The sequence below is a fragment of the Artibeus jamaicensis genome, unplaced genomic scaffold (genome assembly GCF_021234435.1).
Source record: "Artibeus jamaicensis isolate MK-2021 breed Jamaican fruit bat unplaced genomic scaffold, CSHL_Jam_final scaffold_3307, whole genome shotgun sequence".
Lineage (NCBI taxonomy): Eukaryota > Metazoa > Chordata > Mammalia > Chiroptera > Phyllostomidae > Artibeus > Artibeus jamaicensis.
In genome coordinates this window covers 6,409,497-6,424,789 of record NW_026522040.1, presented here as the reverse complement: position 1 = coordinate 6,424,789, position 15,293 = coordinate 6,409,497, and positions in this window count along the sequence as shown.

The window sequence follows — 15,293 nt, the reverse complement described above, 5'->3', positions numbered from 1 at the left end:
AATCAGTGCATCAATAAATAGAGAAATCAATGTTTCTCTCTCTCTCCCTTCTGCCGCCCCCTCTCCCCCCAAATTAAAAACCTTTTCTGAACAGCACAGAGCAAAGATGTCTATGGGCAGAGTCAGGGACATGTGTCCTGGGTGCAGTGCCTAAGTTCACACCCCAACCCAGAGCTTTGCTCCCGGCATGCTGCAGCTGATTGGCTAGCTGGGGTCAAGTGTCGTAGCTCCTGGCCAATGAGCAGTGGCCCAGACACCCAAACCCAACTGCTGGGACACCCCAGCATGGAGAAGGGTCTTGGATTAGGGACAGGAGTAGCCCACTAAGTTGTGGTTGCCCTCAATCCCACCAGAGAACAATGAAGCTGGGACCCTAACAGCTGACCCAGTACCCTGCATTGCCTCTGCTAAAGACCCTCCTGGGTCTGTTAATGTCTAGAGTCAGTAAATGAGGGGGTCGTAGGGGCAGTGACAGTGTGTCCCACCGGCCCTCTCGCACCATCTCCACTAGCCGCAGGGTTTTTTAAGGCAACTTTATTGTGCTAACTTATATACTGTTAAATCCATCCACGGCTCAGGTCCTCAGTGTTTACGAAGTTGGGCAACCATCACCATAATTTTAGATAATTTCCTCATCCCCAAAAGGAGGGTTTTTTTATAATTTTACCCCCAAAATGGTTTGAAGAATATTACATAAAAGATGTATACACTGAAATAAAGTGGGAGTGAGAAGTCAAGACCAAATAAAGGAGGCCACACATTTGCCGACGGTGAGGTCGCCACCGGTGACGTGCTAAAGGTTCCCTTGCAGCTCTGCTCTCGGTAAAGAGGTTCCTGTTGCGAGAAGAAAGGAACAAGCCATCAGTTACTCAGAAACAAAGCACTAAATACCTTTTTTAAAAGGGAAATGCCAAGATATTTTACCTTCACCATCTTCCATAACATGTTTTTAGCCAAAGCCATAGCTGATTACTTCTGTAGGCTTTTAAAGCCTTGCGCATTACTCTAAAGCAGTTTTGGAGGTATTCTGGGAGGGGCTGAACTAGCGTGGCATTTAAATGTTCACAGGTCATTACCCATCTGAGGAAAGGGTGAGCCTGAGACCAGTACGGGGAGCAACTGGTGAGTCATCTGGAAGGGCCGTAAGGTAGCAGGGGGCGTGGGGGGCTTTCCCTGGAATCAGCTCTCAGGAAGCACAACAGGACAGAGAGTCACCACACACACATTCAAACCCACATTCTCCAGAGAACCGCCAAGGACAGGAGCCATGGTCCTCTGCCAGGGCTTACTAGGAGGCAAAACCCACCCTGCTGCCCGCCCCCACCACCCCGCTGGCCCCTTCTCAGTCCGTAGAAGACCTTCAGGGAACAGAGAGAGGAGCCATTAAGGTCTTGGGTCTCGAGGGTAGAACTTAGCTATTACGGTTTCCACCTTCCTGCCCTCCCGCCTCCACTGCCCAGTCATGGAGGATCTGGACCCAGAGGACAGGGGAGGGGTCTGTCTACAGGGCAGAGCACACCCGCAGCCCCACTGAGGTGGTCCCACCTTCTCGGGGGGTGAGCCAGAGGGTGGCATCGAACTCCAGTCTGAGACTGGAGCTTCAGAGAGTCTGGAGCCAACGATGGCTCGTGTTTACTGAGGTACAGAATTTGCTCAAAAGGTCATCGAGAAACAAGAGAGTCAATAGGACGTGGTCAAGGCAGTGACTGCCGACACTGAAAACACTGTGTTCAAACCCATGTATAGAGAAGCCCTGGCTGGTGTGGCTCAGTGGATGGATCACTGGCCTGTGAACCGAGGGGCAAGCCAGGCAACCAATCCACGTTTCTCTCACACACGTTTCTATTTCTCTCCCTCCCTTTCTCCTTCTCTTCCCCTCTCAAAACAAAACAAAAAACGAGGGGGTTTCCCTGCCTACACCTTGCCTCCCCCATAACCTCCACAGGAAGTATCCTTGTTCTTTTCATCCTAACGGCTTCCAGCCCCACCCACCCCCCTGGTGCCTTTCCAGGAGCTGAGAAGGCTGGTTCCCAGAGGCCAGGGACCCCCCAGGGCAGGGCGGGGCGGCTGCCACTGGGAAAGTGGGGAACGCACTCCCAGGCGATCTTCCAGACGCGTCTGTTGATGGGGGTGGGCAGGGGCCCTGTCTGGGAAGAGGAGGTCTTCACTGCCGCCTGCATCGCCCTCCCTGAGGCCTGCTGCCTCCTTTGCTGGTGACCTCTCACCTTGAGAAACCCGGAGGGAGCCAGGGCAGGGGAGGCCTCCATTCCTGGGAGGTGAGGACCAGGCTTCCACAACCCTTCCATGGTACCTAACACTCAAAACGCCACAGCCCTGTCCCTACCACGACGGCACCTGGCTTTCCAGCGTCCGTCTGCCATTCGACAAAAGACACATCCATTGTGAATGCAAAACTTCAATTAATCTGCAGATTGTTCATCACAACAGTTCTTATAGTTAAAACCTGTGTGAGCGTGAGCTAACTGCAGCTCTGATCACTGCGGGGGAGTTTAGGGAGGGGCGCGCGACCCCACGTGGGTGAGGAACCAGCTTCATCATAAACTGGTATCTGACACAGGACCAGGCATCTGGTCCAGGCCCCATCTAAGGCCGCTGCGCCCCAGCACCTCTGCTGGCCCGTCCTCCCCGATGGAGGACCTACCTGTTGTCAGTCTTGGCTCCTCGGAGACGGCACCCGCGTGCCTGTCGGGTCTGCCCACTGCTCCCCGAGGCACGAAGAGCTCTCAGGTCTCCAGGCCGCCCAGCGGGGGAACACAGCTTTCACGTCCCTACCCAAACCCTTCCACAGCTAATGTCTCCGATCTCAACTTCTGCTGGAGATCAATGAGCTGTTTCCGGTTATAAAGTGGACCAGATTTCCTCCACGGCCCTCCCAGTGAACACCAACAAGGCTGGATTTTAAAAAATGCTTTTAAACTATCTCTTTAAATGTGTCACCAAGCCATCAATACAGTCACCTGCAGCAGGGCACCGGGGGCCAGCACTGCCACTCTGATGCAGACCCTCTGCAGGTGGCGCTGGGTTCTGAGCAGGGCCCAGGTACAGCGCACTCAGGGCCTAGGACCCACTGCTGCTGTTCTTCGCTGTCCTGCCAGGTGACTACTCGGTCAACCACAGTTGCCAGATCTTTCTCCCACCGTCACTTCAGTACAGTTCGGTCTCCCCCGTTCTCGTCCGTGTACAACTGATTTTTTTTCTAACCTAAACATAGCGTTTCCCACTTTTTCTTCTCCGGTGTCAATGTGCTGTTCCTGTGCAGAACCTGTCATTCTGCACTGGGGTTCCTCACCCTGGGCTCCGCCGACGTTCGGGGCCCCTCCTTTGTGGGGGCTGTCCTGCGCACTCCAGGGTGCGGAGCAGCACCCCGGACCTGCCCACCTGATGCCAGCAGCAACCCAGCCTCCAGCCGTGACAAGGATCTCCGATGTTTCCAAACGCGCAGCTGGTGGGCAAAACTCCCCGCCCACAGAGACCGCATGCCCGGCCTGTGTCCTGGCGGCAAGTGACCGTGGAGGGAAAGGGCTCACATCTGGGCAATGCCGTCCTCCAGGCTGAGGGCCATGTCCAGGGCCCCTTCATCTTACCTCCCACACACCCTCCCGACCCTCCTGCAGTCACTTGGCTCTGCGGTGCAGTGCCTGGCCCCTGAAGCAGCCCCTCCCTGCCTTTCTCCCTGTGAGCCTTTCCTCTGGGGCTTGACTTAGGTGCTACTTGTGTTTAAAGCCTTCAGAACTGCCCTTCACCTGCACTGCTTGAAGCTACTCTCTGTCCACACTGCCCGTGGGTCAGGTTGTGGCGATGCCCATCTCGCCTCCCCAGTTAGCACTGTGTGCCAGGTCAGGCCCAGCCACACTGGCCGATGTGGCCGGCAGCAAGCCCAGGCCTTTGCCGTTAGCATCCGAAAGCAGTTACCAGTCGGCCCATTGCGGCTGACTTCTTTCTGCATTAAGGTTGGTTCTTAGGAGCCTGTCATGGCAGGGTTGGGTGGCACTTTGCCTGAGGACTCAGTGCTGCTTGACTTGGAAGAGGTGGGACCCCTGCCCCCTCAGCCCTCAGGGAAGCGCCTGCCTTTGACCTCAGGAAAGGCCCACCGGCTGTCTGTATCATGAGGGTCCCTTCCCTTCCTGAGGAACTGGGGCTCTGGGGTGACCAGGATCCTGGAGGTGCCTGAGGTTACACAGAGAATGGGAAGCTGGAACTCAATTCCTTGCCAGGTTCCAGGGCCTCCCGGTCACACGCCAGGTACTAGGCACGCAGGTGAGAGACAGCCTGGCCCCAGACAGCTTTCAGCTGGGGAAGAAGCAGGCCCCTTAGTAGGTGCTTTCAGTGAGGCAGCCAGGCGCCGGGACAGGTGTGCTCTGGGCATCTGAGACGCCACCAAACTGCAGGGTCAAAGGCCGAGTAGGAGAGCTGGGGCAAAGGTGAGGGGCCAAGACACCCTCACGCAGCCTCCCCCCAGCTGAGCGGGATGGGACCCCAAGAGCAGGGAAGCGGGTGGGCTGCACCTCAGGACTGCAGGGGCATGCAGGGCCTTGGGAACCACACAAGCCCTTGGGTTTGCCCTGGGGGGGTGGGGTGCTGTGATCGGATTAGAGCAGAGGCCGGTACTTGGAGCAGGGACTGGGAGCCAGCCTGGGACGAGACGGTGGCGATGGTGCCCAGGCCGCCCCCACCGGCCCTGGTGCTTGTTCCACCACCACCAGCACCGGTGGCTCCTGGGGAGGGCAAGAGCCGCTGTGGTGGTTCGAGTTCCACCAGGGAGAAGGTTGGCGTCTGCTGGCCACAGCCCCCGGCCTGCTCCCAACCTGAGGGCAGAGCAGGGCCACAGCTCCTCGGGTGGACGGCCAGGGCCAGGCTCCCTGCTCCTCGCCGCTTCTCGTCCAGACCTTGGCTGGCCCGTGGCTGTGAGGATAAACTAGAATTGTGAAAACACAGCACGTAGCAGGTGCTAGAAGATCAGGAGCTTTTACCACCACTAAATCTGCCCCAAGCCCCTCAAGTTCTTCTTCATCTCCCTGCCAAGGGCCCAGAGTAATCTCATTCCTGCCCGCTCTTCCTAGCCACACCTGGCCGGCCTGGATCAGGGGACGAGGCAGGAACAGGACGGGCGCCACTCCGGCCTGCTCTGCTCCCTGGCGCCAGCTTTGACTATGAATTCACTGCAGTGACGTTTGGCAGAGTGTTTATCATTTAGCAGGCACGTGGGGTGCCCGGCCATGTGGCCTGTCCCCTGCCCCCCATCACGCCTGCTGGTGCATCACTGCGGCGCAGCACCCTCCTCAACTGGCTGCTCAGAAGCCTGAGAACAGAGCCCTTTAAGGTGAGATGGGTCCCCCGCTCACCGTCCCGGAAGTCCGTTTCTGGGTAATTTCTCTCCAGTCCAGCCCCCACCACCTCTGTCTGTCCATTGGATCGACACTTGTGCCCCCACAAGAGTCCGGAGCCCCCGGTGTCACCCTTCTGTTGATTCCCCACGGTCGACATGGAGACTCCCCTCTACCTTCTGTGGCTCCCACTGCCCTCAGGGTCAAGAGCAACTACGGCCTGCAGTGGACTGCCTTCCAGCTCAGCGTGGTCCCCAAGGAGATCCGAGCTTTCAATGGCAGCTCCTTCCCTCCTTCCTCATCCTCTCTCCTCCCCCAGGACACACCTCCGCCCCAGTGCAGCCCTCGTCACCCCTCCCACCCCACCTCCTCTGCCCCCTGCCCCCCCCACCCCGTTCTGGCCCCCTGGGAGTGTATGCAGTGCCTGGTGTGTAGATGGTGCTTAATAAATGTTTGGCAACAAGAAACAAACCCATGTCTTCTTCATGCCCGGCACATAACTTACCCGGTTTCTTAGAATAACTGCGCCCCGAGGGAGCCGAGCCCCTCCTCTTTCTCTCCTAAGAGCTAAGCCTCAGTCAGATGCCCTCTTCTGAGGACACCCCCAGATTTCCGTACTCAGCCCCGCTCTTCCAGGAGCAGCCTGGAGCTGGGTGAGCCTGGCGTGGGTGCAGGGTGGTCTGCGGCCCGCGCCCCTCGCCATCGACCCCAATGGCTGGAACCACTCATGACCCTCTGAGGACAGGCGAAGGGGAAGAAGAGCTTGGTGGAGCCGAGCTAGAGCTGCGGGGGCTGGGGGCTCCGAAATGGGGCTGCGGAGCAGGGGAAAGGCCTTGGTCTTCGTACTGGTACCGTTCACACGGGTGGGTGTGCACACACACACTCACCTACGCTGGCTGCTCTAGTCCGACTGCCTCAGCCTTCTGTAGGTCCAGAAACCCCCAACAGGTCTGCCCCCCACACCCGCCCTCCTGCCAGGAGTCCTGAGCGGGTCCCTGGCCCTCTGACCTGTGTCACTGTGCTCCTGCCGCGACCCGGGCTCTGGGCAGTGGGGACAGGCTTTGTGACCAGGCTCTGTAGCGTCAGAGGCCCACCCGCAGGGCCGCAAGCTGCAGCTGGAGGCAGAGGTCCAGCCCACAGGCTACCTGCTCCCCGGGGGCCAGTCCTGCACTTGTGTAAGCGGCTTAAACGTGCCCCTCCACTCCTCTCTGGGCCCTTGTCCCATCCGTCCCCACCGCCTCAGCCAGACTGCTGGATGCCTGTGGATGCACCGTCAGGCCCCGTCTGTCCTTGTCCTCTTCCTCCCAACAGCCCCAAAGCCCACCCTGATCAGGGCCTTCCAAGGTAGTGAGGGAGGGCACCTGCTCTCCAGATGCCCCCTCCTTCCCCGGTCCTTCTCACCCTAAGCCCTCTTCTCGGGCTGGACCTCAAGGCCTCCTGGTGGCACCTCTGAGGGCCGGGGACAGCGTCTCAGCTGACTCGGGGACCTGTGACCTCAGGGGGATGCAGGGAAACAGTGACTGTCACTTCCAGCTGCACCCGCCCTCTGCCACTGCCCGCTGGCCTGGGGACAGGATTCATCCCTACTTCATGGGGTGGGGACAGCAGGCCCGCGAGGCCTGGCCCCTCCATCGGCGGCCGGCTGCAGAGTCGCCTGCTGAGCCCTCCACCATAGTTGGCAAGTCTAGAACCACCGGATCCCATTACCTCACCAGTGTGAGTTCTACCATTGCCAAAAACGGTGGGAGGCGGGCGGGCCTGGGGCAGTTGCGCAGCCTGTGCTGAGAGACAGGGCGGTTAGCGTGGTCCCAGACGGTGCAGGCGGGAAGCGTCCTCTCCACAGCCAGGAGGCGGTCCCCGTGCAGACCCACTCTGCAGGGATGGAGGGACACCCAGGGCACAGCCGAGACCCAGGGGGCCCTGCCCACCAGCTCTCTGGGAACTTCAGAGGGCACCTCGACTCCAGACCACCGGCAGGGCTCTGGGATGGGGGCCCACCTCCAAACGAGGGCATCCTCTGCCTGGGCTCTAGGGAGGAGACAGCTAATGCAGGCCGTGCTCTGCTGGTTAGCAAGCACCCTACGCCACTGTCCCACTCAGTCTGGGGAGACCCCTGCCATGTCCTTCACTAGGCCTGCAGCTCCCCACTGCCTCACCCCAGGGGAGGAAGGCGATGGTCTCTACCTACTGCTCTTCCCCATCCACCTGCTGTGGTCTCTTCCCTGAGGGTGGCGGGTGGACAGGAAGCCAGCGCTCTCCAACCCGGAGGGCACAGACAGCCGCTGGGCCCACAGACATCACTCACCGAGGCCCCACACCCCGAGGGCCAGCTGCAGCCGGAGTCCCCGAAGCGGCCCCTGCCCAGGTGACGCACCCCAAGGACAGCATGCTTCTGCCTCCACAGCCCCCAGGTGTGGTCAGATCCTTTCCCCAGGAGTGTTGAAGCCCCCCCATATCACCTGAAGTCTTCAGTGGCACGCAGGCCCCGCCCCCAAACTCTGGAAGGATCCATTTGCCCTAAAGTAAATCACAAGTGACCCACCCCCACCCCAGCTAAAGGGGAAGCCCTGTGGGAGGCTGATTTTATCCCACTGGGCTGTGGCCCTCTGGGGGCGGAGACCGCGGCCGGCACCCCTTCCTGCCCTTCGGGGTGGAGCAAGGCCCCGGGAAGAGCAGAGACGTAGGAGGACCCAGGCCATCCTCGGGGTCCTTCTGGCCCAGGGCCCATCCCCACTAAGGGGGCAACTGTGGTCCCCAGCAGGGCGGGTGGCCTGGGCCAGAGTGTTGGGACAGACTGCTCTACAGAGAAATCTGCTCGATGGTCAAGGTTACAAACTGAGCCAGGGCTGCGTGGAGTGGGCAGGCCTGTGAGGGGCCAGGAGCGGGAACGGGCTCTCCTCCCAGGGTACTGAGGTGGGGCTGTGCTGAGACTTGGCCAGGAAGCTCCTCCTGCCCCCATCCCCAGTCGGACCCCTTCTCCCACCCACAGGGAAGCCTGAGAGGCGAGGGGGGCGGGGCGGGGCGGGGCGGGGCAGGGCGGGCGCCACTGGGAGGGGAGCTTTCCAGGCTGCACCAGCCTGGCTTCCTTGGCAGCACCGCGCAGCCCCCACTGGCGATCAATGGAGCCAGATCGCATTTCGCAGAGCCAGGGCCGGGACGGGATAATGGCCGGGATTGAATAAGCAAATGGGGCGGTGGGGGAGGGGCGGGAGTCTGGCAAAGCCAGCGCGCACTGCCCCTCCGGAGCTGCCATCTCCAGAAGCTCCAAGCACCCCAGACCAGCACGGGGCCCTGAATGGGGGATGCAGACCCCCTTCCCACTGGCTGCTCTTGAAAAAACACCACAAAATCAGAGCTCGGAGACCTTCCCACTCCGACAAGAAAATGCTTTCAGCTGCAGCAGGAGAGACTTAAGCCAGACTGTAGGAATTTCTGTGGGGTGTAGCCATCGGGTGGAATAAACACCTCCAAAACCAAGAATGGGTCCAGCCTGGGTGCCAGACTCCATCTGACAGGGTGGGGAGGTGAAGAAAGACCTTCTCCCCACCTGGCTTCAAGGAGATTGAGCCAGGGGAGGAGCGCGGCCTGCAGGGGTCCCGGCCTCAGGTGGTCACTGCTGTGGGTGAGCCCTTTTCCTAGGCCAGCAGCCGGGGCCTGAGGTCTTTCCCGGGAGCACTGGAGCTGGGCCCCCAGGGGCAGCTGGGCAGGAGGCTGGAGGCAAAGAATCAGCTTCTCTGCACCTCCAGCCAGAACCGTCACCCGGGGCTCAGCAAAGACGCCCAGGAAACGAGAGGGGCGAAGCAAAGCCACAGGGAGAAGTGGAGCCCAGGGGCAGCCGCCCTGTCCTCAGGTTGGAAGGACCCCTGCCCCGCTAGGCAGGAAGGTACAGAAATGGGGGCAAACACTTCAGAAGTCCTGGGGACACTAAAAACTGTCAGGCCCACTCCCCCCCTTGCTGGGTCTCTGTGCCCACACCCTCCCCAGCGGTCACTTCAATCCAGGCCGAGGACTCCCTTCTTCCCAGCCCCAGGGACCCCGGGGGACAGCTCTCAGACAGCTCAGCCACTTCAACCCTGAAGAAGAGGGCCGGGTGGGAACAGGGTAAGCTCCAGCCCGCCAGGCCCTGCAGAGGGACTGGGCCACCGAGGGGACACAGATCCACCTGCAGGGGCAGCTAACCAGGACAGAAGTCCCCTTCCCTTCCTACCCCGGAACGAGCAAACAGTGGCTTTTTCTGCAGGGCTCACAAGAGCTTCCTTCCGCTCAGGGACACCATCGCCACACCCAGGAGGGCCTGTGAGGAGCAGCTCCCAGGGAACGGGCCGGGAGGAGTGGCCTGACCCACCCCAGGTGTCCCTAGGGCCCCGGGAAGAGGGCTGGGTAGGGCGGCTCTGCCGTCCTCCTGCTGTGAGGCCTGCACCCACCCAGAGGAGCGGCTCCCACAGCTCCCAGACGCTCGGCTGGCTGGCCCCTCCCTGACCCCTAGTCACCAGGGCTTCACACCCGCCAGGCTCTCCCTGGCCGGGTCCAGGCCTCCGAGCCTCGATCTCTGCTGTCCGTGGTGTCCCAGCCCTGATTTAGGTTCAGGGCTGAGACGCCTCCCTAAGGTGTGGGGGGCACCAGAGCACAAAAGCCACCCATAAAGCTGACCCCACACAGGTCTCGGCTGGTGAGCACACGGCCACACAGGCCCAGTTCTGCCGCCCACCCAGTGACTCGTTCAGTCGGGCCTTTCCTTTCACAGCCTCAGTGCCCTCGTTTGTAAGACGATAAAATAAAACTCCACGCCCCACAGGGCTGTGGCAAGGGTCAATGAGATGACGTGTGTGACGTCCCGATGCTTCAGAACCTTCCAGAGGCAGGGCCAGGACCACACGCTCCACCTCCTGGCCCACCGAGGAGCCTGTTCTCGATGCTGTGAGACCCAGCCCCGGGGACAGCGCCTCCGAGATCACCCAGCCTGACCCCAGGGACGCGGCCGATGCCGGGAGCTGCCTCCCCCGTTCCTGCAGCGGAAGGCCAGGCCTGTGCTGCCGGCCAAGCCTCAGCCCAGGGTGTGCTGGGAGCCAAGCCGGGCCTCCCTGACCCATGGCACCACCCAGGCTGGTCCCACAGATGGCGGGGGGGCCCCCCTTCCCCTGCCGCAGGCGGCCCCATCTGCCGGCCCGGCTCAGATTGCGGGGCTTCCAGCTCAGCTGTGGCCCCAGGCCATGTAAGGCGATCTGACTGCCCACGGGCCTGCGGGCCTCACAGCCACTGAGCCAGATGGGCCAGGGAGCCCACAAGGAGCCGGTGGTGGGGCCTGGACAACGAGGTGCAGGGGAGGTTCGAGTGGCCGCAGTGCCCGCTTTTCCCATATTGGCACTGCACATGATTGCTCAGAGCGGAGCGACACAAGCAAAAATGTGCTAGTGCCAAAATCGGCCAAGCAGGTGGTGGTCATGCAGGCCCTCTGGGTCACGCTGGAGGGGCTCTTGACGTCCCTGCACCCTTGGAAGTAGCCGTGTGCGACGTCCAGTGTGGGGCCACGGCGGGTGGGGCGCTCCCGAGACACTCGAGGATCTGTCTCTGCTCTGTTTATGGCCCTTCGGTAATTCACTGACCCAGACTGTTCACAGTGAATTCTACCAGTGCCATACACAGAACAGGAGTCGGCTCTCGGGCCTGCCTGCGGACCCTGTGGAGAGGCCCCGCCCGGCCTCCGGCCGCCCTCCCCATCCCACCCCTTCCTTCCCAAGATCGATGAACCTTGTCTCTGCCCAAGATGACCTTGGAGGAGACAGCCACAGCAGCAGAGGAGGGCTGAACTCCCGGCTTTGCAGAGGGTGGGGGAGATGCCCCCCAAAAGGTGTTTCTGACCTTAACCTGAAGGCCCACCCACAGTCCCTCCACCCTCACCCAGCCCACCCTTGCTTAGGATGGGGACAGAGTCAATCCAGCTGACAGTAGCAGGCATCTGGCCGGATTCTCCTCTCCGAGCACCAGGCCCGGCCTGGAAGGGGCAACGGCCAGTGGGGGGGCTAGAGAGGGAGTCACTCCATGCCTCTCTGAGCACGTACCAGCAGCCCTGGTCCAAGATGCCTAGGTCTCTGCCACCCTCAGTCCCCCAGCCAGCTCTGTGGCAGACACAGAGCCCCAGGGGGCAAACCAATCTTGCTGTTCCCGGGCCATCCCAAACCAGACCAGACCGCGGACCGCCCAGGTGGACAAGTGGACAGGAAGTCCCATGGCGGAGGAGCAGTGGCGGCGCAGCTAACTCAGCCAGGGGCGCGGTTTCTGGCTGGTTCAGAGGGGACTGCAGAGGAAAGCAGAGGCAGGGAGGCGAGGGAGGGACCGGGGAGGTTGCATCAGAGGTTGCCACCGCGGCTGCCTTGAGAGAAGTCACTGCGGCAGCCCCCGTCTCTGGTGCCCAGCGCCTGGGGGAGAAGGGCGGGGAGGAGAGAGCGGCCCGTCTCTGGGGGGCTGGCGTCCAGGGCAGGGGCCCTGGGGGCTCTCCGCGGACGGCTGCGGAACAGCCGGCCTGGAATGCAGGGGGCAGGGTGGCTAGAAAAGCACCCTGGAAGGGTCAGCAGGAGTCCCCGGGCCTGGGCGCTGGGAAAAAACCCTCGGCGATGAGGCTTCTCCCCGTGACCTAAGGCTGCTGGGAGCCTTTCCGCCTCCCGCACCGCTGCACCGCTGCGAATCCGCACCCACTGCGCAGGGCACCCCCGCCCCACCCCCGGGGGCTGCTGCCCCGAGCGGCACCTGCCCCAGGCTGGGCTCCGGTCCTCCAGAGGCCGCCCCAGCACGGCAGGGTGGGGGTCTTCGGAAGCTATTTCTGGGCATTCTGCCCCAGTGTCCCTCGGTACGACTCTGAACTCAACTAAAGCAAAGGACAAGGGACGGGGTATCTCCCACCCCGAGCGGTGGGAGCGTTACCGAAGCCCAAGAGGCCAGTGGAGGGAGCCGGATACCCCCCCACCTCAGGCCGGTCACCATCAGACCCACCCAAAACGCGGTCGTAGCGCAGCGTTGGGCCCACCCCCAAATTCTTCCGTCAACAGATGTCGGGGCAACTCTGCTGAGACAGAGAGTGCAGACCCTCCGGGGGGACTGTTCCGACTTCTTCCCAAGGCCTCCGCTCTAAGCAACGAGAGGCCTTAGTGGTGGGGGCTGGGGGTAGGGGACTTAAATACAACCCTGAATTCCTTCTTCTTTGTGTTTTTTCCGAAGAGAGAGGGCGGGCGACATGGCACGAGCTCCACAACAGGCAACCAAGGAAAGGACCGTGTTTACAGGGTCTGCTGTCCCCAGCCCTAGAGACAGAAGGGTCCACAGGCAAAGCCAGGGCTGGGGCAGATCACCTGGGGCTTTGGGGGCCACTCCTTCTGGCTAACTGTGGCGTCTCTGTGGAGACACTGAGTCTGTTTTCCTCGTCTTTGCAACTGACTTGGGAGGGGGTGCAGAGAATAGCTTCCAAGGCCAAATCCCCCACTAGCACGAGTTCTCGAGGGAAGCTGGGCGAGGCCCCTCCCCTGCGCCGGCCTCACCCCTGCAAATGTGAATGCCGCAGGACCGGGTGACGCAGTGCCCGGGCGGCGCCCACCCTAGAGCCTTGTGGCGCCTCTCCGATCTCCGATGGGGCAGGCTTGAGTCTGAGCCCTAGGAAAGCAGGGTCCCCCACTCTCAGAAGGGAAGGGCAAGGGGAGCTGGGAGAGCATAAGCAACAATAGCTCCATTTGAAAGGTCAGAAGGGAAAACTGTGGCCTATGGTTCTCGGTGAATCCTCAGAGCAACCTTCTCTGCCCTCCCTGGGGTGGGGGCGGCCCTGACCTTGAGGTCCAAAGAAACAAATAGCCACTTCTGGGAGCGGGAATATGAAGGTAAGGACATGGAGCAGGCTCCCTGTCTCTCACCCTAGCCCGGGGTGAGCTAGCTCCAGGCAAAGAGAAGAGCATCTTGGGGACCCAACTCGCAGGCCAGGAGGGGAGGCTGCCTGACACCAGTGCGGCCAGAGCGCCCGGGGCACCGAGGGCCTCACGCACACACTACGGCTCCCTGCTCCTCCTAAACTCTGCTAGGACCACCTCCCCACACCGCGGAGCCTCGCTTCCTCTGGAGGTTTCCCTCTCTGCACTCGGCCCGCAGGCACCCATGCACGCAGGTCCCACACTCCCTCTTGGAGCAAGCACTCTAATAAGATCTGGGTCTTTTGCCATCATGAGGCCCTGAGGCTCTCTACTTGACATCCACACAAGGACTCCGGAGTCCAGGATCTGCGGGCGACACCCGCGCCCAGCCGACCCTGGGGTCCTTCATCTGCATCGAATGTCCCGGAGGCCCAAGGAGCTGGAGACTGGGGGTGGTTGTGGCCCTCGGGAACGCCCGCCCTGTCTCCCCGTGACGTCTCAAGGGAGGGGCCAAAAGCTGTTTCGAAGGAGGCCCTGGTACCTGCGCACCCACCGTTAACTCGGCCTGGAGACTTGTGGGCTCACAGCACAAGCCCCTGCGCCCTGTTAACCCGCCTGGTAGGGGAAAAGGAATAAACGAAATTCTCACAAATGAGAACCGTACCCCAGATTTTTTTCCTTCTTTGCATAAGGCCGACCCCACAGGGCCCACTTCCCCCTCCCCAGGGGCAGAGCCAGGGCCTCCAGTGCAAGGAGGAACGGCCGTGAGCCGGAAAGAAACCAGCAGAGGAGGCTGCGTATTAGCAGCAGGAATCCGAACCCAGAGCCTCACGGAGAATGAGCGGGCCCCCTCGCGGTTCAGAGCTGGGCGCGGGGCAACATTCCTGGCGGTGCGCTCGATCCACCGCCAGGGCAGATTTCTTGGAAGGCGCAGCCTCGGCCCAGAGACCTGCCCGTCGACTCACTGCGGGATGGGCGGAGGGGTGGTGCGCACCCGGTGGAGCCCAGTGACCCGCCCCCCCAAAGGACCAGGGGCGCAGCGCAGATTTCCGCCACCCGGCCTCCAGGAGGAAAATCGGGCCTTTAATCCTCAAGAGATTTGCGAAGTCCGGCAGAAAGCAGGGAGCTCGTCCTCACCTAACCCTTGGGGGCGGGGGTGGGGAGGTTGATTAGGACACTGCGGGCTCCGGGCTCCTAATCGCTCTGAGCCAGTATTAGCGCCCCCAGTCCCTCGCGGGCACAGCCACACGCAGCGTTGGGATGCGGGTGCGGGCACTGGGGGAAGGGAGGGCGATTGGCTCGGCCTGGAGGGCCCATTGTAATCCAGCGACCCCAGACTCTGGGGCGGCGCCCCCACAGCCCGATTCCTAGGATGGGCTCACCAGTGAGGCGTCGGAGAAGCGCTATCCAGACGCCCGCCCACATCCGAGCCCAGAGGGGCCCGGTGCTGGCTAGAGCTGACCGGGATGGGGGGAGGGTGTCTCAGCCGCGTGGTCTGAGGCTCCCAGGATGGGCGACCGCGAAGCAGAAATGAGATGGAAGTCTGTGGTCTGCTTCGCCTTGCTGCACACTGGGCGGGGCCGCCCCGGGGCCACCGAAGCGTTAACGACCAACCTTGAAGCCCTGAGAGGTGGCTGAAGATACCAGCCAGCTCTCCAATATCCAACTCTCCTCTGTCCTGGTCGCCGGCCACCTAGCAGCCTGCGCTTCCGACCTGAGCCCGCCAGGGCGGCGACGCCACCCCTGCCCGATTCCCCGGGGAGGTGCTGGGGCCCGCGCGGATACGCACCTCGCCGAACACAATCCGCACTCAAATCGCGCGGCCACCCCTGGCCAAGGCCACAGCGCTGGACGCACGAGTCTCCGGGGACCCAGGACCAAAGGGCCGCGTGGGCGCCTCCGCTGGAAGGCCCGGGAGAGCTGGGAGGCCGCCCTGCTGGGTCGTCCCCGAAGGCCGTCCGCGCCAAGCAGCCCCCGCCGGCCCGGCCCCCCGCCCGCAACTTGGATTCTCGCTCGGTTCGCCCCGGGGCGCCCGCCTCCACCTTCTCTTCCCCGCCTG